The sequence below is a fragment of the Halyomorpha halys genome, unplaced genomic scaffold (genome assembly GCF_000696795.3).
Source record: "Halyomorpha halys isolate HHAL.00 unplaced genomic scaffold, Hhal_1.1 Scaffold1405.1, whole genome shotgun sequence".
Taxonomy (NCBI): domain Eukaryota; kingdom Metazoa; phylum Arthropoda; class Insecta; order Hemiptera; family Pentatomidae; genus Halyomorpha; species Halyomorpha halys.
In genome coordinates this window covers 154,456-176,527 of record NW_027107158.1, presented here as the reverse complement: position 1 = coordinate 176,527, position 22,072 = coordinate 154,456, and the positions used below count along the sequence as shown (strand labels likewise).

The window sequence follows — 22,072 nt, the reverse complement described above, 5'->3', positions numbered from 1 at the left end:
ATGAGATAGAATTTTATTCTGAATAGTTTTAGAATTATAAAATATTATTTCAAGAAGATGTATATATAATCCTAGGCAGTTATCTGAAACTAACTCAAAATTTATCTTTGAAGTTGAATTGTTAAAAGTAAAAAATAAATATTTGTTTATTTGATTGTTTTTATCATTATTACCAAAAATGGGAATTATATATTTATACTTGAGTATCAGTCCATACTTTGAGGTGACATTTCACAACTGTATTGTAAGGCATAGTTTATGCCTTGCAATGAAAAAAAAAAAAAAAAATTTTTTTTTTGAACAAAGAATTACTTCAACTAATTATTAAGAAAATAAAATGTACAGTGTATAATTTAAGATTAATAACTATTACAATTAAAGCATTACTCATCCACAAGATCGACGAAATACATATTATTTTATATGAGTCATCAATATATGAATAACTTTTTTTAACTTGCACGCTAAATAATTATTTTAAATTTATTTATTGAAATTTACAACTGTATTTACATAAAAATACATCAAGTTAATTTGATTCTAGATTATAATGGTATGATATGTGCTTGTAAAGAAACTACCCATTGGTTCCATTCAAATAACATTCTATATTAGGTCTCCAGGCTATTTTATTTTCACTAAATATATTTAAATTAAAAATATAATTTTTTGGTAATTCTTTTTTCAAATCAAAATTTATTACCTATTCTTTAGTCAATAAGCTAAAACTTTTTAATTGTTTTAAAAGTTCTTAAATTTCATTGTTAGTTAACATGGATGGAATATTTGACATCTAACGTATGTAATGATTTACTTGTCTTTTGGTACAACTTAACTCCTGATGGATTATTTTCGGAAACTGTTTGAAAAATTTATTCTTTTCAGTTTTAATATTTATTGGCCTTACATATTTGTACAACTAGTGATGGTGTAATAATGTTAACTCCTACATGATTTGTTGAATTCTATCAGTGTCTGATGGTTTTTTCAGAACTAATTTTGGTTTATATCCTTTTCACTGCTAGTATTTGCTATCCTTCGTAAATTTGAGATGATTTTGTGATATCTCAGGAATATATATATTTTTTTCGTTGCCCCAACGAACACTACATTAAAAAAAAAAAATTAATTTGGTTAAAATGATTTCACAATATTAAAAAAATTTGAACCAAATAAATCAAACATTTAAAGTTAGATAAATGAGATAAGGAAAAAACAAAGAAGTATAATTTTAAAGAGTTATTAAAAACAAAAAAAGGAAAAGTAAATTTCAGAATTTATAGGATGTGATTTAATTAATAAATTCCTTAATAAATATTATTTTTACTTGCATAAGTTTTCATGACTGACAAGTTATTAATCCTATATTCCGTTTTATTCTTATTTTAAAAAAATAATTAAATTATTTTACATTTAAAATTGAATGTATGCCATTATTAAATCACTGAATCATGAAGGAATGTATGGGTAATTTCTGCCAGTATTGTGTTAACTCATGTATGAATATATTTGAATTGACATTTCCAATTTGATTCTGAAATTTGACTGTTGCTGATGTAAAGCAGTTAAAGTTGTATTGTATACAGTATCACCTATGGATGCATGAATACATGATGAATTTTAGATATAAATTATTAATATATCGATTACTAGTATATAAAACCCATCATGGAACAGCGTTGAATTGTTAATTTGATAATGAAGCAGAAATGCGTGATAAAGGAATCAAAGAGAACAAACGGTAGAGACGAGGAGGGGGGGTAGCTGATCAGATGCTACTAATCAATGGAATAAACTGTACTAATTACTAATAGAGGAGGTTGTGGGCGTGGCCTAAGGAGGAACTTACTCTCCCCACCCAGTAAGCCCCTCCCACCGGGGCCGTTGGTCAGGGTGACGCCTTTGTCACGCCCACGCCACCCCACCCCCCATCCAGCTGTACCCCCACTATTCCCCCCACCACCTGCTCCACCCCCCACCACGTGTCAGTCCCGTTCTGGAAGTCGACGTGTTCGCGTCGCTCCTGTGCTCCAGTTCGTTGTGCGTGCCATCACCGCAGCTTCAGTGTGTTCAGTGAAACAGTTTCGATTCCTAGGCCTAAGCAGACGTATTGTAAGTTGTACCAAGTATGATTGTAGATATATTATTAGATAGTTTTAAGTATTGAGGTTTTAAAGGATTTCTGATTGCTGTTGGACCAGTTTTTTTCTTTGTTCCGTTCGTTTCGTAACAATAATTCTTGTGTTTTGCTTGATATCATCCTTGTTCATCATACCCTATATTGTATAGTACTTTGTGAAATATTTTCGGTCCGGTTTATATTCTGCCACTTTTTTCCTGATGTTATTTGCTGAAGAGAAAGTTATCAACTTTTTTATACCGTTTACCTCAGTGTAATAACTCATATTTTGATTAGCTCACAAGCAAACTTCCTGTTCGTCATCTGTCATTTTTATAATTACTCATTTATTTTTAAAAATTAAAATGCCACTTCTTCCTGTAAGAATTTTTAATAATTTAGAAGTAAGTGTTTGTATTTTTAACTTTTAATTCATTATAACTGAAATTTCAAGTCTACGATTATTATGTTTATGATGTGCTATTGCCTAAATATTTTATTTTTTCTAAGAACTAAACAACTAAACTTCTGAGTTACCTTTAACAGTCATTATGTAATCAAATCGATCGTTACTTTTCCCTTCCTCTTTCAACTATCCCCACTCTTGTATTATTCTCCCAAATTTCAAGTTGTATTTTTATTGTTTCATTTATTTATTTTTTGATAAGACATGCTTTTCACTGGATTATTTTCAAAAATTATTTTAAACTCCTTAAGATTATTTTAATTGAGTGACAGTAGACTTTTCTTAAATCTGTACAGCCTTATGTAGGAGCGGGTGCTATCAACCTGTTGAAGACTGTCCCTTTATGGTAGCTGAGGTGTCTTCAACAGTCACCACAAATCGCTCTCTTACGAATCCTTTTTTTCTTGCTCGATCCTGAACAATTATTTCCTCGAATCAAATTACTATAAAAATTTCTGTTATATGCTTTCTTGACTGTATTTTAAAAACTCATAATGTAAACAAAGGCATGATTTCTCACATGTCAATAAATACGAAAGTAGAACATAGTAAGTGTTTTTATGACATTTTCAAATTTATTTCGTTAATGTTTTGTTTTCTTGCTTTAATCAATTTTGACTAATATATTCAAAATTCTAGTGATTAAAAGAGAAATCTATGTTATTTATGCAATTTTTTTTTATTGTATTATTACAAAATTTACATAAATAGCTTATAATCACTACTTTAATGGGTTAAATTCGTACAAGTACCCTCTTTTGAATTTCTTTATTGGCATTTCGTTCAGTATTCATAAATTAAATCTTGTTTCATTATATTTTTGTTCCTTTGCTAAACAGGAAGTATTATTAAAATACTTGATAAGATCTATTGTTTTGTTATCTTCCACTGATAAGAATTTTTTTCAATACTTAAGTTACCTACGTTTATTAAATGTGCTAGAACATAAGAATCAAGGTAAAACAAAATCTGAACATTGAGTAGTATTTCAAACAATGAAGTGAATTTGTGTTATCAAAAAATAATATTAACATTGTGAACTGGATGAATGGGTTTTAAAAGTTATTGATATCTACCTATTTTTGTATTGTTTATTTTCATAGAAGTAATCACAGGTAAGTAAATTTTGTAGTAATGGGTTAATAGGTGTTCAGAAAACAGGAATGAAAAGATATATATATTTTCTCAGTTATCAAATTAATATTTAATAATTGGGTGAAGATCTGACGTGAATAATTAAATTTCGAGGTTAGCTTGTTATTTTATTTTTTAAAGAATGTAAACACTTTATTATAATAACTGGTAAAATTCAATTTCAGAGGAGGGGAAATAATACTTTCTGGAGTGTTGCGTCAGATGGCGATTATTTTTTTTTCAACTGCCTTAATGTTATTATATTAATGTAGTATTTGAAATTATCTATTTTAAAGCTTTAAATAGTTAATCTATGATGTATATAATCTATGAAACTAAATTTCAATTTTGTATTCAAAACTATTTATTAACACTCCTGTATGTTTTAACTTTGAACAATAAAAGAAAGAATCAAGATAATAATTCGGAACATGATCTCACTAAATTAGTATTGCGATACGTTTATACTGAATACGAAAAAAAAAAGTCTATCTTAATCAGCGTAAACTCTGAACCGCAAAGTTAGCCCCTCTTAAGTATGATAAATGTGGCGTATCTAACAGAAAACGGTCCTGAGTGAGGTGACTTTTTGACACTACAAGTACCAGTAGCTCTTAAACACATCATATTTTCTCTAAACCTATTAAATTTATCAATTTGAATTAATTAGTTTTGGCATAATTAGTTTTATTTGTTTATTAATGATATATGTTGTTCATACTAGAAAAATAAATGTGGTGTAAAATGATTCTTTCCCAATCAATTTACATATAAATTAGCTCAAAAAATCGATTTTCGCGGCGAAATTGCAACGTTTCGTCCCACTTTGCATGGGTTTTCATTTCGTCTCCCTGCAATGTACTTCATATGGTCAAAACATTAATGTATTTCAAAGTAATGAAGGAATACAGTCATTATTCTTATATTTTATGGTAGACTATTTTATCAGTTGATAATATCGATTTAATTATGCCAATTGAATTATTGTCCATGTCATGAAAAAAAAAAAAACAGTAGGTACTTGCTGTCATTTAATTTGTTGAAGAATTATATTTTACAAAGGGTTTACAATTGCAAGGTTAACTAATTTAATAATAATAATATAGGTACCAAATATTACCATTTACAATTTCCTAATTAACCCATAACTGTTTTCATATTAAATCAAAATTAATTCTGAAAATAGTAATTAAAAGTTAACAGTATATAACATTCTTTTATATTATTATTTAATATAACGTCTTAGGTCTTTGTTACAAAATTTTAAAAAATATATGTATTAATATAGCTTAAAACCATAACAAAACAAAAAATTGCTTTGTTACTTATTGTACTGGTGGGTTCAGTCAACTAACCAGAGAGGCAGTTAAATCTCAATTGAGAACTATTGATTGGAGGTACATATTTCTGATACAAAATGAAAGATTTTTTTTTTGTTTAAAAAATATAACATATTAGTCTAATCTCCCTCTGGATGAAGCAAACTTCTTGGTGACCAACCCGTAGGAGTTTATATGAATTTTCATTATTATTAAGATATAATAATAAATATCAAATAGATATTTGTATGTAACAAATAATAATAATATGTTTTTTCATATTAATGTTGTAATCAAATCATACATAAAAATAGTTAAAAAATTAATTATAGGCCAAGATATTAAAGAAAATAATGAATATATTTTTGTAATTACCAGGCAACCCCTTCGAGTAAATTATATAAATTTGAAAAGAAGAAGAATTCATCATTTATTTCGAAAAACTTATCAATTTTATCATCATTATTTTCATCAATTATTCTTCTTTATATTTTGAAAAATAAAAGTAAAAAAACCTGGATTCAATTGATAAAATCATAGTTTTTAATATATTTGTTTTACTGTGGGGAAATAAAAAACAAAACATCTAATTCTTTTTATTGCCTACTTCAAATTTAATAAATCTTTTAAACATTAATGGTGGGAGATTAGGAAATTATTATGAATGTATTGAGCGAAAATTAATGGCCCTATATATTTGTGTATTTATTTTTTTGTTTTCATTTTTGTAAATATATTTATTGTTCATATATATATATAATGTTGGTGGATCTTGAGGATCAGTCAATAACTTTGTAGTAATACATCTTTTGACGACGTTTCACAACTTTATTGTTTTCATAGTCATGCCCTACAAAGAAAAAAACGCATTTTTTTAGAACATACACTCTTCAAATAATTGTAACAAAACTACAAGCACATAGTGCAATCTCTGACTAATAAATATTACAATTAAAATATGGATTAATACAAGCATTACTTACAGTTCTGAACTGAGTTACTCTACATTATGATGCTACCATCATGAAATTTGGGAAGGTCTGAAACGGTTTTGAAATGAAAGGAAGGTGTATGTTTAGGTTTCCCTGTACCGTTTTTTTTAAATTTATTTTTCCGTAGGTCAGTCTGTATATTTTGTGTTTCCTATTTTATGATGTTATATGTGTCTTTATGTATTTATTAGGTTAGTATAGTGTGAATTTCAATTTTGTACATCTCATTTTTTATTAATGGCTTTATTCTTATGTTTTTCTATGATATTCATTTCTTTTAAAGTTTTTTTTTTCCGATGTATGATGTTTGTTGCATCAAATTTAAATTTATGTTCTATTTGTTATGTGTTTGTATGTATATATATATTCACACTCACATGTAGTGAGATTAATTTTCGTTCAATAATTTAATAATGATTAACTAATTTTCAACTCGAATATTGAAGAAATTTGAAGTAGGTTATAATAAGAATTCGAACTTCTTTTATTATTTCTACATACAAAAATAAATATTAAAAGCTTTAAATTTAATGGAGAACGATTAATCAAAAAACAAAATATGAGTTTTTCGAAATAAATGTTGAATTATTCTTCTTTTCAGAATCATTTATTTGATTACTTCAAGTGGTTGAGTTGTAATTACAAAGATATATTAATTATTTTCAATTTGTTGGCCTTAATTCAATGTAATAATCTTACTTTAATTTATTTATCCTCCATAAAACTATCTATAGGCACTCATTAGTTAACTGCATTGGCAAAAGAACATTGCCTGTTCTGTTTTTAATTTTCATTTGGTTCGTTATCCCATTTTATTCTATATACATTATCTAAGACACCTGTCATATTAAATATGGTTTAATTAATGTATCACCCAATAATGTAATGTGCATAATGTTTCATATATATATATATATATATATATATATTTGGCGATATTTTCTGAAGACAAAGGAGATGGCCAATCTCTCCTATTATCAATCATTGGATTTTATTATATTCAATTGTCATTTGTCAAAAATTGAATTCAACGATTATTCATATTAGCTAAATTTTGGCATCTTGTGAAAGGATTGAGGAAGGAAAGGATTGCTGTTTCTGTGTACGATGATGTAATAATCCACCCCTGGTTGTTGGCACCTTCCTATTGCTAACCTAACTAGGCCTACTTCCCAATCTGGTACCCATCGCAGCCAGGAGCCTAAGCCCTGGAGGTTTTATTTTACTTTTATAGTTAGGGTACGAAATATATTTATTGGAGGCAGTCTGCTAAAATATTTCCTGTAATTCCCGTACCTTGTTATAGAGTGTCTACTGAAAATGGAAAAGCTGGAAAGTCGGGAAATTTTTAGACTTAGAAAAGCTAGGAATTCTATAGATAAACGCCCTAAGTCGGGTATCATGGGAGAAAACTACGAAAGATATAAGTTGAGGGTCCGTTTATTAGAGATTTTACGAGTTAAGGATCCCTTGCGTTGTGATGAATCAGAATCGTTATTTTTTTATAATATGGTTACATAATGTTGATGAATACTCAAGTATTCTCATGGCACGTCAAAAGTATTGCTGTGTCTTGAATTGGTTTTTGTGATAGACTATAATCGATATTGTTACAAAATCTCATAGAACTTTGTTCCTCTTTTTGTAACGTATTAAGGTTTATCTTGGTCGTTTATTTAAAAGGAGGAATATAAATTACATTTTATTTATATTCAATTGTAGGAAAATGATCATCTGGGTGGTGGTCATGAAGGCACACAATTTCAGCTAGTGGTATAAATAACTATTTAATGGGCACCAATGTCTGTAGGGTTGAATCGTGACGTATAGGGGGAGAATCAAAAACCTTATCTGTCACGATTCAGACTTGATAAACCCCTGCAAAGTGGGTCGAAACGTAGGTGAGCTGTAAATATTTTTTTATGGTATTTTGTGTACTTTTTGGACAGCTAGCCGAATCATTTTCCTACAGTTTATTACATAGGTCAAATTACATTTTTCATCTCTTCATTATTTATACTATATGATTATATATTTTCCAAAAATTACCTGAAAACCACATAAAGTCGGAGTAATTCCATAAAAATATTTTGGTAGACACCCTGATTTTATGTTATATATTTCTAAAAAAAATAGATTTTCACTTCTATACCTAAAACTTTAAAATTTTACATTTTAACGAATATGCCAGTTATTAGTAAATGTTTAATGGGTCTTCAACCTGTATGATTATTTCTTTTTTGCTAATAGAATGTGTAAACTGTTAAGTCATATTTATGCTCGTACATTATTTTTGTTTGTATTCCTTATTATTTTATGTTTGTTGGCATTGTCGGCTCGAAGCTAAATTTCGTTCTATGTAGTTTTAACTTGGTTCTATGTATGATTTTTGTATAATATTTTTACTGATACAAACTGTAATAATATAATATCTTACTGAGAAGATACAAACCGAAATTTCAGACTGTTAGTCACTGTTAAAATCAATAAAGAAATTTCTCAGTAGTGTACGAGTAACCCCCTAAGTCATAGAGACTAAATTTTTGGCAACAACCTAAAACAGCTCAGGTCCAACTTTAATGGTTCTAGCCAAACCAAAGCGAAAGATATTAATATTTGACTGTTCCTGGAGCTACAACGTTATTAACTAAAACTAAAACAAGATGAGTAATTGTGAAATTTAAATTTACTTGACTTATGAGATTTCTGAAATTAATCAACTTTACAGAAATAATAAATAAGTGTTTATTTATTATAAAATTGTTGAGAAAATCATTTACATGGAAATCAAAGAATCTATTTATGATTATATTGTTTATAAAATCTAGATGTGCCTAAAAGTTTATTTATCTTTTTTCGGGAGTGCATATTTTTATTAGATTATAAATTTTTGAACGGAACCATATTTTTGGGTTTAAATTTAAGGTAAAAAACGAATGCATTTATTCCTGTTTTGTATAGAAAACAACAATAAACCAAAGAAAGAAAAAAATATATGGTTCTATTTTTTTGGGGAGTATATGAGGAGGGCAAGAAAATTTCTTGGAAGGAAGGGGTGCTTGCGCCTAATTTTATCTGTGATAAAAAATAAATGAATTTATTTCTGGTAAAGTTAACATGTTATGATTATAAAAGTACATTCAGTCTGCTTCTCATTCATTATTTGTTTCACAGAAAAAATCTGATTGAAAATTTTGAAAGTGTCGGTCATTTGACAGAAACAGTTTTATATGTATAAATACAGTTGTGAGATAAGATATTACAGTTGAATCTTTTTTTAGCCTATGTATATGTTATAGTCCACCAATGAAATTTCTGTTATAACTATCCTCTCACCCGAAGACCGAACATCTCTGCGCTATCGCTAAGTCTCTATTAGAAAACCCTTAAAACCTAAATTCTGCGGTGATAGTGATCTTGACAGTGTCAAGTGTTGTAGCCCCTACCATAGTGCAAACTATGACATTGCTATTGTGTTGGTACTTTCGTACTCTCTGTATCTCCTTGATAGTTGGGCCTTGGCAGTTAATGTTTGCTACTTATATCCTCATGCCACCAATCTTTATATAACTTTGGAGTTTCCATGTTTCCTGTTTGTTGTTTGTTTATGGTGGTAGTATTTGTTGTATTAAATCATTATTTTTTATCATATAGTCCCTAGATTAGGTTCACTATCTGCGTGTACGTAAGCACATGCTTTTCCTCTCTTCTGTCATATAACTGATAACTAGTCATAGTTATGGAACTACGAAAATGCTTTGGATTCATATGGTTATCCTCCAGGAAAAAAAAAAACCCAAGACACAAAAAGTAAGTTTTGTTCTTTCTTTAATTCCTTTCGATTTTTCATTGAGTTTCTCCGCTAGTCCATCAAAGTTCGCTACCTGTCCCTGAAAGCCTTTCACCCTTTTGGTTTTTACCGAAAGTGACTACTCCTTAGATACTTGGTTACAGGTAGAAGCTCACTCTACCTGGACACCTTGACCCTCAGCTTCCATCACACGGTCCTCTACTTTTACCTTTCTCCATCCACTCCGCTAAATAGCCGTTGTGTGTAAAAATATTCTCGACAACTATTTCCTAGTTTCCCACTATTTACATCTGGCGGCTGGCGCACTGCCAAGGCGTCGCCAACAACACTGCCAAGTTGTATCGCCTCGGACCTATCGTTCCGTCTGATTTATATACTCTTTCCAAATCGAACTACCACCATCCGGTTTATTAAAAACTCCTAGCAGTTGCCAAATAGCATATAAAAATGATACGGAATATTATTGCAATGGAGAGGAAAAAAAGGTGTCGGATTGCTTATGCTATTATTGATATTGTGACTTATGAAAAGTCTCTGCGGTTACATCCATTTTCTACTTAGTATTATTATATCTTGAATAAATTATTTTATTGTTTGGTAATAAATTTATTTTTATTTTACTTGTTGGATATCACAAACAATTGGTTTACAATATGGAATTCATCCTTGTATGAATCAAATTTTACATTGCTTATATATAGGCTGGTACAATATTATTCATTAGAAAACAAATAAATTAGAAATAAATGACTCTACTTTAGAAAGAGAAGGTCAAAGATCTTTATCAAAGTCCTAAAGTGGGACGAAACGTTAGTTATTAGTTTTTCTGCTATTTTGCCTCCCCGCCTCTTCTCCCCACATTCCTACAATTTATGATTAATTTAGAGATTTTTATTTAGTTCCCTATAGAAATATAATGCTTAAGATATTCTATACATTTATTTTCTGATTCTGCTATAGAACGTTAGTAAAATCCTAGTTTCTCCAGATCCTAAAATCGCCTGTAAGGTATTTCTGTAATAATCTACTTTGCAGCAGGTTCCAAATATCCATTCTCGAATTCCCATCACGGTGTTTGCACTCTGATAAGGAGGATGTTGTTTGTGGATCATCCAGAGTGTCACTTCCACATTCGAGACTGAGGCACTTACATCTCTTATCTCCGGCCAACAGCTACTTGGCGACATGGTCTTTAAATTCATTCCGGGTTTAATAGATGCTAAAATTTCTATGAAGGCAATCTGGCATTTAAACAGAAAGGAAAAGGAATAAATAAATGTCAATATGGGATATTTATTCTATTCCGTCATTTCTATTTTAGGATATAGGGTCAGATTTCCGGCCAGAAAGGCCGTTCTGCTATTTTAATAATGTGATTTTATTTTTTAATTTAATCTAAGTTTATATTAAGAAAGCCATTTAATAATTATAAATTTCCATCTTAATTTTTTTTATAAAAAAAAATATATATATATATAGAAAGAAAATAAAGTGCCTATGAAGGGGATTCACTTACTGGTTTTGAATGTAGGACACTATTAAAAATCATATATTATGTGAAATGAGAAAATTAAATTTTATTTTTAAATATGTTATGTTTTTTATTTATTTTAGCCTTGTAACATGCGTTAGGTTAGGTTCACGATTTTCTATTTTTCTAAAACTGTGTTATGGGTTTGAATGTCTCTTAAATCATTTATAAATTGTGTGTTCTTTCGAATTAAGCTTGATGTTCTGCCCATGCCGCCAATTAAGTAGGTCCACAATTAACTATAAAAAATAAAATATTGTCTAAATGACTGCGTTATTACGCCATCTTTCTACTATCATGGAATTGTATCAAATATCATTTGTCATTAGATCTTAAAAAAAAAAAAAAATAGTTATTTTATTTTAAACTTTTGCCCCCCATTTACATGATTTTTAATCTTTATAAATTATTATAAAAATAATAAATATTGTAATAATTTGGAACGATTTTCTTAATATCAGTATTCAATAAATAGTTATCATTTATAATTGCATACTTTATAAGATAACAAGTACTATAGATTCGATGTATCGAATTTTGTTAGTAAAAGTTTCGTTCCCGGACCAAAAAGTTTATTAGCAATATAAACATATAATTTGCTAATAAAAAATAGAATAGTTAGGAACTTCTTCAAGCTACTTTGCTAGACCCCTTGTGGCAATGCCGAAAAAAATGATCTATTAAATCCGAACACAATCGAAATGTTTTTAAAAGTTATTATGTTATGGTTAGTATGAAAAAAAAAAACTAATTGAACTCCTTAACTTCAAAAATAACTTAATCATTTTAACGATAGGTTTAGTAAATCTCTAAAAAATTTGTGTTTTCCATATTTGTATTAAATATATCACAATTTGGTATGAATGAATGAGTATAGATAACTTCGACTGTTGATTCTTAGTTTTTGTTTTTATTTATTATATTCACTGTAATACTAATATATTTGTGTGTTACAACATTGCAATTAATATACATTGAATTTTCCAATTATTATAAATAAAATGTTGCTTTTCAAAAATTTGAAAAAGTCGTGGAATTCTTCACGCTACTTTGGGAGACATCCTGTAGAAATGCTAATAAATATTTTTTAACCTGAAAACTATTAAAATGCGTTAGAAATTTCAAGTAAAATAATTATTAAAAATTATAAGAAAAAAATCTAATTAAATTCTTATGAACTTTTATATCAAAAGTAAATATTCGATTATATCAATAATTTTTTTAGTATATTTCTAAAAAAAAAACTCTTTTTTAAATTTGTATTTAAAACATAGTATCAATAGAATAAATGGTTGTGAATTTTTTACATTTACTGTTGGTTCGTAGTTCTTTTTCTCTTATTATTGTATAATGTAATACTGATATATGTACATAATACCTCTAGGTAATTGTTAATTTTTTTTCTTTTCATGATTTATTTTTATTACTTATATGATCGTTAAGACATGTTACCAAATCCTATATGGCCAAAATTGAGATAATATATTTATCAGTATAAGAATAAATTATTGCAACTCCATAGTGAGAAAAAAAAATACGCCTACTAGTAAGAAAAAAAAAGAAGAAAATGTTAACCATTAATAAATCACAAAAAAAAGTTTTTTTTCTTTAAATGAATACAGAAATTCAACGCAAAATACTCTTTAAGATTATAAATTTGTGGTTAGTAAGAAATAGAAATTAATTAAACTCCTTAACTTCAAAAGTAACATGATTATATTGACAATTTGTTTGTATATCTCTAAAAACAATTATATCAAGTTATCACAATTTTAGCAATTTAATGAATGATTGTTGATTGTTAACCTTTGCTGTTGGTTCTTGTTTTTGTTTTTTATATTTACTATAACAATAAAATAAAAGTATATACCACCAATAGGTAAATATTAATTGCTTACTGTAATATTTACTATAATACTAATTTATAAATATATTACACCACTAGGTAAATATTAATTAGTTTCTTGATTAAGTTACGGATATTTTTCTTTTCGACCTTCCAGTTAATATGCATTGAGTTTTCCATTCTAAAACAGGAATAAAAAAATATTATATTTAATTTTTCTTATATCTATGTTTGTAACAAATCTACTCTCATGGGGTGTTATTATAGAATTAGTTTAAATTTACTAGGTCAGTCTGTTTTTTTCCTTGCATTTTTACATGTACTCTTGTAGCTATGACTCCAGCAAGATCCGCTCCTCACCCCTTTCTCTCTCCCTGCCAAAGTTGGTCCTCCCAACGTCCACCGTCAGATTGAAGAGCAATGAAGACAAGAGTTAGGTCGATATATGTATATAACTGGTATAAATCCGGAGAGTCGCCGTCTGGCCGGGCCAAGCGGTCGATCCTTCTGTCTCCCTCCAGAGCTCCTGTTTACAATTGGACAATTAGCCCTGGATCCTCCAGCGTCCTCTAGAGGTTAGCCGCTACATCAACCGCCTCGTTAGTTGGCGAATTAGTTAAACACCACTTTGTCTCGGTCTATTTCGTCAGGCTCCTGTATCAGTCTGCTGCCTCTCTGCTGTCCTGTTGGTAAACAAGGTAACTGATTTATGAAACCACTTTGCCTGTTATGATAGCGGAGATGGATTGGATCATTTTAATTTTTGATGCAGTGATATTTATTAGCAGGAAAGTTTAGGAAGTATGGTCAACGTGGTAGCAAGTGTTTTAGGGTGTGACATATTAGCTTCAGGTTTATCAGTTAGGCAAGCTCTGTTAATTCAAAACAAATTTTTTTAAATAAATTCTTTTTATCCTCAAGTAAGGGAGTTTTGTTTACATGTACATGAGTCATGCATATAACATTTACAGTAGCAAATGCCTCAGATTTGTTGGCATCTGTTCATATAACACCAGAATAACCAAGATGCATTCAAAACTAAATATAGACACCGTTCATGAATGTATTTACAAATTGATTCATAATTTCTTTCAATCTTGTCCTAATTATTTAAACCTGTTTAACCGAAGTAGTAAATAATAAAAAAAAAAAAAAACCGTTGATATAAATACAAGAGAACCAAATACAAATAGCTGTATTAAATCATTGATAAACGATCTGAATTTTATTTTATTTCAAATCTGTTCTAGGTTCTTTTCTTAGTTTCGCTCAACTGTCAGATTTTTCCCCAATTAACTGTACCAACTGAATGAGCCTGAGTGAACCCAAGAATTGTTTCGATGTGAAAAGAAATTATGATGGTCATTATCTCAAATCACAAATTTTCCGTCTAAAATTCTTCTCCTCGATTATTATTAAATAAAGGTTTTTGATCAGCCGGAAATAAATTAAAGTATCAATCATATACTTTTAATTATTCGTGAACAAACAAAGCATTAATTGGTTGCATTTTATGAACGTTTGTAGCATTTAATCTATAATGAAATGGATACAAATCAACATCATATTTATGCATCTGAGCAGAAATTATAATTATAGTAGAGATAATTAAATAATTATTAACCAATTTATTCGAAATGCAATTATTTTGCTATAATTCCTTATCGAAATCTGGAAGAAAAAAAATTGACTGACCTTAATTTTTGTAATTATGCAAATGATGGCACATTTAACCATTATCATTTGATAATCAACGGATTAATTATGTTTTTTAGTTATTATAATTATTTATTTTTGGCACAATCAGACCATACTGAAATTAACTCATTTTTTTCCTAGTGAGTGATTTAGGTTTTTTTTTGGTTTCTTAAATTAACCAGAGTAATTATTTGTTTCTAAATTTCAATATTTTTTTGCCCTGTTGTCCTATATTTATAAAAAATCTCACAGTAATAGTCAAATATGATATCTCTCCTTGAACTGTTGCTTTCAAATCGGAAAGGATATCTGACATATTTTTTTCAGAAAATATGGAAATTACTTTGACCAGATGGTTGATGTATTCCTGTAATTGGAAGCTTGTGTGTGCATATTTGTGATTTCTAAATGTTGCCTGATCTCAGGACCTTTTAAACTTTCTAATTACACGCAAGTTATTTGATGGCTTGTAACTACTTGCAAGACTGCATTTCTCTCCAGTCCAGTAGATAAAATTCTTCATGGGAAAAACATTTTATAATTGTTTCAAAATTGCCTTACTTTTATAATTTATTTATGTATATTTAATTCAACAATTATCTGAGCCAATTTAAAATGAAGAGTATATTATATAATAATAATCTGTTATTTTCGGACATTCCTTGATTGTTTTTTGCTCTATTCCTGATAACTTCTTGTTCTTTGTAGATTGAATAATCTTCCAGAAAAGAACTATCAAGCTGACCGTAAAATTTGGAGCTTCATATTTTTTTTTTTGTATATATTTCTCATTTTGGCGTTAACCTATTTGTATTTATTTATTAGAGTGTAACATATTTATTAGGTTGAATCTTTATTAAAATTGTCTTAATCTGTGTCAGAAGTAATTGTATGGATATCTAAGCAATTCATAAATCTATGACAATGATACTATTTTAGAATTGATTAGGATTTCATTTATATTTGTCCATTGACTTGACCATTGGATCATACAAATAATTTCTGAGTTTTATTAGGTTTAGTTAGTAATAAAACGAAAGGAGTTTAGCATATGGGTCGATCGAATCGTAAATCAGTGAGTTATGGTATGCCCTATCTTCTTCTGGATTTGGGCTTTGATGGAGTGTGTTGCTTGAAAGTGTGTAAAGCTGGGAAACTTTTAAGCGAATTGCTGTAAGTTGAAGATATGGAAATGCAATTCCAGTTTCGATTTGTGATTTAAACTACTTTATGAACCACTGTAATTGAATAATGGTCCGAAGTTATAATTACTAGTTGAACCAATTTAATTGCAATTACTATTTACCATTATGTAATTGCCATTACATTTTGCTCTATTCAGGTCAGGGCAGTGTTGCTGACATTTGCTGGTAACCACCAGAGACCTGTTAAGCCTTTATTTGTCTATTACTGTTTAAAAGTTGTTGAAGAAACGCCTGTGTCATGCTAACTAACAGTTTTATGTTGTTTTTTTTATCCAAACCTTCATAAGTATACACAGAGGAACATTCTACAAGTTAGAATTTTCTTTTTGTATAGATTTTTTTTTATGTTACTGATTTTGTGTGTATTCTTACTAAGTGAAAAAATAAACAACAACAACAGACCTTATTTTGTTTCCGTTTGTTTAGAGACCAAAACACACGAAAGACAGAGATATGTCGTTTATCGCTGATTCAGCTGTTTACATTAGCCTGGCGTCCTGTGTTATGTTGGCAATAGTTATCAGCCTCGGGTTTACAAACATTTTCACCGTCCTACGTAGGCTTTTATCGAAGTTATTGCGATCCATTAGGGGCCTAGTTCAATATAAACACAAGGGTTCCCCCCATCTTTGATCTACCAAATTAAATTCCCTGAATGTTATTTTGTGCACTACCTATTTGTATTCACTACTCTTGATAGGCGTATGCTAGTTTATTTACAACAGAGCGAATTACGTTCCGAAAATTACCGGCAAACGTAAACAGGGCTCTGTACGGTTGGAGGAATAGCGATTTAGGCGGAATTTGTTTTGGTTCCATTGGCGACACTTAGGTTATGGATTGGTTAAAATAACCTAACAACACTGGGGCAGTATTTGTAGAAGTGGGAACGGGCGGACGGGGTATGATCTGTGTGTTTGGATAGTTCCGGGGGGAGGAGGGGAGGGGGCAGATGTTGTTGGTCGAACAACTGTTGCTTCGGCGGCCTCTCACCTGTTTTTCTATTCAGCTTTTCGCATTTGTTCAAACCACCATACCGTTTTCATCTTCTTCTTTGTTCCCTCTCCCGAGAATGATGGTATGAAACTATTAGTTCCGTCTATAATCTCAATTGTGTGCTATGTCATATAAACAAATCCGTTCGTGATACGGTTCAATAACACAATTATTGGTATCTCAAGTATCAGATAGAAGACATCACCAGAAATATGTATTGGTTAATGTTGATAGCTGTAAAACCATAAATTTATCTATTCATATAGTTTGTCTAAATTATAAAATTTCAGGAAAGATTTTGTCAACATTTTATAAAAATAAAATAGATAAAAAAAAGTCTGACAAGTACTTAATTTTTTTTTACCCTCTTTTTTCATCTATGAAAATTATATTTTCTGAACATTTCTATTGGATAGATTAATCACTCTTGTGAAATATTGGTGTATCCAGAAAGACATTTTTCATATGGATTAGCTACAGTAGTGCCATTAAATGAAATTGATACTTGACCCATTCTACATTAATAATCTCGATAGATGCTTACATTTCAAAATTACAGTTCTGGTCTCGTTAATACTTAACACATGGACATAATAAATGATTTTAATTATTTTTTATTCCTATTTTAGAGTGAAAAATTCAATTATTAACTCCTAAAAACTATCATAACTTGATGAATAGAAAAATTAAACGAGGTGCTTTGTAGAAAGGACTGTTTTAAAATGTTATTCCAAACAATTATTCTTTTTTTTTCTTAAATTATTCATGACTCCTTCATGTTCTTACCTATAAATTCACTTTATTCTTAGTTAATTAAGTTTTTGTATTCTCTTGTATATTACATTAATGTATTGTTATAAAATCAGATAAGATCGAAGGTATTTGCACCATAATTATTATCTTAAAAGTATTTTGTTTAATATAAATTCTAAACGACGCCATTCAATAAAACTTGAAGAGTTCATTTGTAGTTCTGATCTATACATCTCATGTTTCATTTTTATCTCTTGACTCCACAAGACCTAGTATTGTTTTGTTTCTTAAATTACTTTCCTGTGTAAGAGAAAAACAAGAAAAAAATTGTAGATTTCACTAATTTTTTTTTTTTTAGCAATGTTTTCATGTTTTTGTTCTCTTCTCCAATTTCTCGAAGGACATTTCGAACCTAAATTACCTAGCTAATAAAAAAAAAAAATCCTTCATGGTTTGTAAAGGTTCACATTATTTATTATTTTCCCCTAGATGACTGAACCCAGTTATACTTAAAATATTAATTTTTATTTTTTAAAGCTTAAATTTTTATGAAAAATAAATTTAAAAAAATGAACAATTTGTTAAATTTTGTTTTTTAATGATATATTAAAATAGTATATCTTTAATTATTACTTTATATTATATCTGATATAAATCCTAATATTTCTATAGATTGAATGACATGTTGTATCTTGTAGCAACGATTATATTTGGGCTGCATTACTTGTAAAATAAAGCGTTCCCCTCTATTTGAAAATACACGGTCTTAACATTTTTGTTAAGGAATTTAATTACCATACTACTGTTACTATTCTATTTTTTTTTAAATACAGTAGAACCCTGTTAACAGGTCACTTTCCGGCTAGAATCCTAGCCGGTTTCCTTTTTGGTGGGTCAATCCGTAATATTAACAGAATGGTAGCATAATACAGTTTTGTGGCGTATATAATATGTTTGTGTAAATTTTATTTTGCGTTTGAAAATACCGACAAAGAAGAAGTATGTACAATTTACTTGGTAACAATGACAGAAAAGTTCAATTTTTTTAAATGTGTTTTATTTCCTTTTTTTTTGCAACATTTAAAAAAGTTTTATATGTTAAGCCTCTGATTTTCATGATTAGATCATCTATTTACTTGCTTTTCTCTGTTATATATACTTTTTTTTTGTTCTCTCTATAGCGGTTGATTAATGAATATCAATTAACGAGGAATTTGTACGGGTTGGCGAGAGTTTCCTCTGCAGTCCCCACCACCTGCGGAGTACCTCAAGACAGTACGGCGCCGGTAGTAGCAATAGAGCACCCAAAGGCAGTGATAGCAGCCTATGCGGACCACATCGGCATCTACGCCTCCAGCATCAATACCAAAACAGCCCCAACTCATGCCCAAGACGCTGCAGCTACCATCACTGATTCACTTAAGCATATTGGGATTAGGATGAACCCAAGCAAAACGGACGCTATCGTGATGTCGTTTCAGAAAGGAAAGAAGTCGCTGCCTACCTCCTTCACAGTCGACGAGGTTGACCAGCGGATGGAGCTAGACCCATCCTCTCTACTTGTGCGCCATACTGGATAGGCACCTCACCTTCTCCAGTCACGTTCGGGAGAAACTCAAGCAGGCTAGCCTGAAGACCTACAGGCTATACCTCTTACTTAAGTCCCCCTAAAGAGAGAGCTCTTGGGCTGAAACTGCAAATGTATAAGGCCATCATCAGACCTACATGGCTGTATGGTGCATCCCTATTGCGGCACCTCTACTAGACCACGCTTCAAAAGCTGCAGAGTTACCAGAACTCCATCCTCCGGCGGATTATCTGATGCACATCATTACAGAGGGCCAAAAACAGCATCATCCACCAAGAACTCCAGCTGACGTCCTCGCCGAGGGATGGACTTAAGGCTCTGCAGTCTGAAGTCACTCATACCATCACTACCACTGGTCCCTCCCTATTCTTTGTAAGTCCCTCGGCTACTACATCATGCTACTATTGCAAACCCGCCTTCAGCGCACCCTGTAAACCTTTATTATAATGTCATGTGGCAAAACAATATTTTTGTAAATTATGTATATGTATTGTATTTGTTTATAAATAAAGATATTGAGGAGATTAGAAAAAGAAAAAAATGGGAAGGCATTTGTATTTGAATGAAAATTATTTTAAAAACTTCTAATTACAATTACATTTAAGTATATCATGCTACCCCTATTTCGAAATGAATGTAAAGGTGAAGAAAGAATGAGAATATAGTAGAATAATTATAGAATAGATGTAGGAGGTGAGGTTGGGAGCTTGGGCTACCTGTTCAGGTAAATACCCCCCGCTGTTGTGCACCATAAACAGGTTGGTTTTTATTTTTATTTATTTTATTTTTTTTTTAATTCCCTCCTGTCATATTCGGTCGGATGTCATTCTGAAATTCCTTTGTGGGACATTTTTCAAATTAACAAACGTATACTTTTTAACGGCTGTAAATAAAACTAGTGATTTATTAGAGGGCTGGTTAACGGATCGATAAGATAAATTTTATTTTAATTTTTATGAATTATTTATTAGTGTATTTTCGAAATGAATATTTTATTTTATTTTAATTTCGACAATTAGCGGAATATGGTCCAGAATTCTTATCTTAATGTTAAATAAATGGAAAACTTTTTAACTTAAAATGGAAACATTTTACGAAATAAATTCGTACATTAATAAATAAATTTTATTCTTGAAAATAATTAATTTACTTATTAGCTTTCTTACTATTTTTTATTTATTTTTATTCTTGTATTTTTATAACTGCCTCTTAAGTCCTTTTCATATACATGTGACCTGTAGATTTTTAATAAAATTGAAAGACTTTAATTATTAACTATATGAGAAATATTTTCCTAAAATATTGTGGAAATAACAGTATTAACATGGATGTACAACATACCATAAGAAAGCCCAAGATTTTTGAAATATTTCTATCTAACAAATTTGGTCGCTTAAGATAATATAATGTGAAAAAATGAACATAGACTCAATTTATTCTGTATATGCACATTATGGTTTTTACCTGACAGGCTGAGACATTATCCTACAGATTAGAAAACTAAACAGCTGACAGTGCCCCGTGTCTCCTGATCCCATGCCATAACTGTAATACGTAAACATCGTTTGTTAAGTGTTGTAATCTAGGAAAAAAGTTTGGTACCTGAAAAATCTTTAAATATGAATTTTCTCAGCAGCGGAACTAAAAAAAAAAAAATGGTTTAAAATTATCTCATTCCAGGATGCGTGAATTATCAGTGAAGGTTGATGCGCGCATTGCTCTAGATATTTTGTAACTCCTTACTTTCTCAACATATAAGTATTCTATTAACTTCAGCTATAGATTCATACAATGCTTCTAAAAACCATTTCAAAGTGCATCTGATCTACAAATGTTTCTTTTTTTAATATAATCTTTTGGTTATCGATAAATTAATAAGGTATGTCTTAAGATGAGTTTGCGTCAAATTACATACTTATAACGGGTATTATAAATGTTGTATTAATGTGTAAATATATGTAAACGCACAGTTAGTTTTATTTACTCACTAATCTCTATTTACTCCAGTCCGTAACTAAAGAACTGTCGATGTTAACCACGTTTACAGTCTCGAATCATTTTCTATATTCATTAACTTTTATATGAATAAATTTGAACATATTTGAAATTATTCCGTTGGCGAATAAAATAATAAGATTAAAAGGTTTTCATTTTAAATTCTGCATTTGGTCGGTGGAATTCGATCATTTAAATTTGAAACCCGAATATATATATTTATATGTACTATTATTAATGTAGTAAACTATTAATGCATAAATAAATACTTTTTACCGCCTTGCCCACGCGATTATTGCTCATCCAATTGGAAAATCAAACAAATTTTGCACTGTGTGATCACTGTTTGAAATGCTTAATATTCATTCGGATTATTCCAAAATTATATCCTATTGAAATACTAATTATTCCAATTTGGGATTCTCCTCCCATTAGGGCTGATAAATTAATAAACCCCAATTAAAGTGGTGGAATAATATGAAAACAATGTGGAGGTATTTTGTTAGTTCAATCAGTAGTTTTACATGATATATATTTTATTGTTGATCTTTACACCAGTATTTATCTTAATTAAAATTTATATGTTAATCATTTACTTAGCAAGAAAACATATATATAT

General features: G+C 29.6%; 1 long non-coding RNA gene across 1 annotated transcript in view; it reads left to right on the top strand.

The window, feature by feature from the left end:
- The first annotated feature begins 1,996 nt into the window (after positions 1-1,996).
- LOC106689595 (uncharacterized) overlaps positions 1,997-22,072 on the top strand; it is a 135,031-nt gene continuing 114,955 nt past the window's right edge. The window contains exon 1 of the long non-coding RNA XR_001344473.3: positions 1,997-2,112. This is a non-coding gene — a long non-coding RNA (uncharacterized lncRNA). The remainder of the gene's footprint in view (positions 2,113-22,072) is intronic.